Source organism: Pseudophryne corroboree, chromosome 1 (assembly GCF_028390025.1).
Source record: "Pseudophryne corroboree isolate aPseCor3 chromosome 1, aPseCor3.hap2, whole genome shotgun sequence".
NCBI lineage: Eukaryota > Metazoa > Chordata > Amphibia > Anura > Myobatrachidae > Pseudophryne > Pseudophryne corroboree.
Genome location: NC_086444.1, coordinates 553217541 through 553221277, shown reverse-complemented (window position 1 = coordinate 553221277; position 3737 = coordinate 553217541).

Here is a 3737-nt window from a genome sequence, read left to right as displayed (position 1 = left end):
AACAAGCACATCAAGGTATCTTTAAAATTCTTTAAATTATGATCACAATCTGCGTACTGGGGGCATAACTACAGGGGCTAAACTATTGGGGGCATTACTACTTTGAGGCTAAACTACAAGGGGGAAAACTACAGGGGGCATTACTACTGGGGGCTAAACTACTAGGGGCATAACTACAGGGGCTAAACTACTGGGGGCATTACTACTTGGGGGCTAAACTACTGGGGGCATTACTAATGAGGGCAAACTACATGGAGGCTAAACTACAGGGGAAAAACTACTGGGAGCATTACTACTGTTAGGCGCCGGGGTCCGCTCGTCGGTGCGGCCCGGCGCCTAGCAACCAGGGACGCCGTACGCGTACAGCCGCCGGCTCCCTGGCAACGCTAGACGCCGGGCGCACGGAGCCGCACGGACCCTAGCAACGGGGACGCCACTGGCGGACCGCGTTCCACGTTGCTGGGTCCATTTAAATTAAGTAGGGCACCTGTTTCCTGGCCGTGCAGCAAGGCAGCTGCACGGCATCCACGCAATTAGCCCTGTCAGCAGTTGATTGGAGGGCTTCAGTTTATATGCTCTTGCAGTGCCTCACACAGACGCCGGTAATAGCTTCCTGCATGCTGTCTCTGTTTGCTGAGAGTGTTTCCAGTCTTGCTGTATCCGGTCGTTCCAGTCCTCAGTTGTCCTGCACTCGGAAGTCGTCATCTTGTTCCTGGAGTCCTGACTGAGCACCGTTTAAACATCCAGTGGTGTTCGTGAGTCGCGGCGTTGCCGTGTGTTGCGGCTTGGCCGCTTTATTATTTATTACTTATTATTTGTGTTTCGGAGCATTTTGCGGAGGATTCCGCTCCCACAGATCCACTCTGGTATCCAGCGGTGCTGGGTAGTAGTTATGGACTAGTGGATTTTGGTTGTCCTTTTACCTGGCGGTTTTTCCGCACATACTTCAGGTTTGGTTAGTTAGCTTGTTGCCCTTGGCCTTTTGTTAGTCAGAGGTCCTCTTGTCATCATCCTGCCTCGGATTTCTCTTTGTCTCTCACTAAGACCGGGGGGCACCGGAGTTGGGCAGACATAATCCGCCTTTCAAACGTGGCTGCCAGGGGCTCAAGAAACCATAGTCTCGCAAGGGATTTCCGATAGCACGGGTGAGACAATAGAGTTAGGGCGCCAGGGGCAACTAGTCTTTCCTGCTCCCGTAACCAGCATTCCCTTCCAGTACTCTGGCCATTGTCATAAGATCTCCTCCGGTCAGGAGTACTGGAATCATAACATTATTACCGGCCAATACCAAAACTTAAAATTAAAACAGGGTTTAATTTTTTCCTTATTCAGTTTTGTAAGAGTTATCGGCCTCATGAATCCCACAGGTTTAGGGCCAAATCCTGGTCAGCTCCTAGTCAGCCAGATTCAAGAACTTACTCAGATGGTTCAGGATCTTTCCCTTCGGGTGAAGTCGCAGGAAGATCTTTTACGAACTTCCCCGAGGGTAGTCCCTGAACCAAAAATGCACTTGCCTGACCGTTTTTCTGGTGATAGGAAAGAGTTTTTTAATTTTAAAGAATCCTGTAAACTTTATTTTTGTTTAAGACCGATCTCCTCAGGTACTGAATCTCAGCGGGTCGGGATTATTATTTCTTTGCTCCAGGGGGATCCTCAGACCTGGGCATTTGGTTTAAAAGCAGAGGATCCGGCGTTGTTGTCAGTAGACGCTTTTTTTGGGTCTTTAGGGCTTTTGTATGATGACCCTGATAGAGAGGCATCCGCTGAGAGTCAGTTGCGCGCTCTCAGACAGGGTAGAAATCCTGCAGAGGTTTATTGTACGGAGTTTCGCCGTTGGTCGAACGACTGTGGCTGGAATGACCCAGCCCTGCGCAGTCAGTTTCGCCTCGGCTTATCAGAGTCTATAAAAGACAGTCTCCTTCAGTATCCCGCTCCTGAGACTCTCGATAAACTCATGGAGCTTTCTATTAAGATTGATCGTCGTCTCAGAGAGCGGAGGGCTGAAAAAGGAGCACCTGTCAGGTCTACTCCATGTGTATATTCCATTCCTGAGGACGTAGAGGAGCCCATGCAGATGGGTCTCTCCCGGCTGTCTCCAGAAGAAAGAGCCAGAAGGCAAAACTCTGGTCTTTGTTTGTACTGTGGGGGTAAGAGACATTTTGCCCGTAATTGTCCGAACAAGTCGGGAAACGCCTCGACCAAGTGAATTGTGAGGGGGTTCACTTCGGTCTGCAGCTTATCTCCTCGAATAACTCCCTTTTAGTCCCAGCTAAAGTTTCCTTTGGCAGCCTCAGTTCTTCGGTCTCGGCTTTTGTTGACAGTGGAGCTGCAGGGAACTTTATGGACTTAACTTGGGCCAAGGCCTTAGGCATTCCTCAGTTAGCCTTGGGTAGGTGTGTCACCATGCATGGTTTAGATGGGAGTCCTTTGTCCAATGGGGTTATTTCCCTCTGTACACCCCCTGTACTACTTACGGTAGGAGCTCTTCATTCCGAAAAGATCGAGTTCTTCCTTACCCATTGCCCAGCAGTTCCAGTGGTTCTGGGTCACCCTTGGCTGGCCTTTCATAATCCCACCATCGGGGGAGATTTCACAATGGGGTACCATCTGTAATAAGGAATGTATTACGTTTCCCGTCAGAATAGCAACTGCCATTCCTGAACTCATTCCCGTGGAATACCAGGACTTTGTTGATGTGTTTTCCAAGGGCAATGCGGACATTCTGCCTCCCCATCGGCCTTATGATTGTGCTATTGAGCTAATTCCTGGTGCCACATTGCCAAAGGGAAGGTTATATGCTTTATCCGGGCCAGAAACTGCGGCCATGAATGAGTATGTTAAGGAGAGCCTAGGGAAAGGATTTATTAGGCCATCTAAATCCCCTTTAAGTGCAGGCTTCTTCTTTGTGGAAAAAAAAGATGGATCACTCAGACCTTGCATTGACTTTAGAGCCCTGAATAAGATCTCAGTTAAAAATACTTATCCTCTGCCGCTGATTTCTGTCCTCTTTGATCAGCTGCGTTCGGCTGTGATTTTTTTCTAAAATTGACCTAAGGGGAGCGTATAACCTCATCCGAATCAAGTCTGGAGATGAGTGGAAGACGGCATTCAGTACTCAGTCGGGTCATTACGAGTATCTGGTGATGCCGTTCGGCTTGTCTAACGCTCCAGCAGTTTTCCAGGATCTCATTAACGATGTGCTCCGTGACTTCCTAGGAAGATTCGTGGTCGTTTACTTAGACGACATCCTGATTTATTCTGACTCAATTGAACAACATGTTACCCAGGTGCGTCAGGTTCTTCAAAAATTACGTGAAAATCATCTATATGCCAAGCTGGAGAAGTGTGAGTTTCATGTCACGGAGGTATCCTTTTTAGGGTACATTATTTCCCCTCGGGGATTCTGCATGGAACCTAAGAAGCTCCAAGCCATCCTTAGTTGGGCGCAACCCACCAATTTAAAAGCAATTCAGCGCTTTTTAGGGTTTGCGAATTATTGTAGAAGATTTATTCATTCTTTTTCCGACCTGGTTGCTCCCCTTGTGGCACTAACTAAGAAGGGAGCGGATCCTACCAACTGGTCACGTGAAGCTGAGTTATCCTTTCAGGCCTTGAAACAAGCTTTTGTCTCAGCTCCAGTCCTCAGACATCCCAACCCAGAATTGCCCTTCGTTGTTGAGGTTGATGCCTCGGAGGTTGGAGTGGGGGCTATCCTATCTCAAAAGGATCCGGAGTCT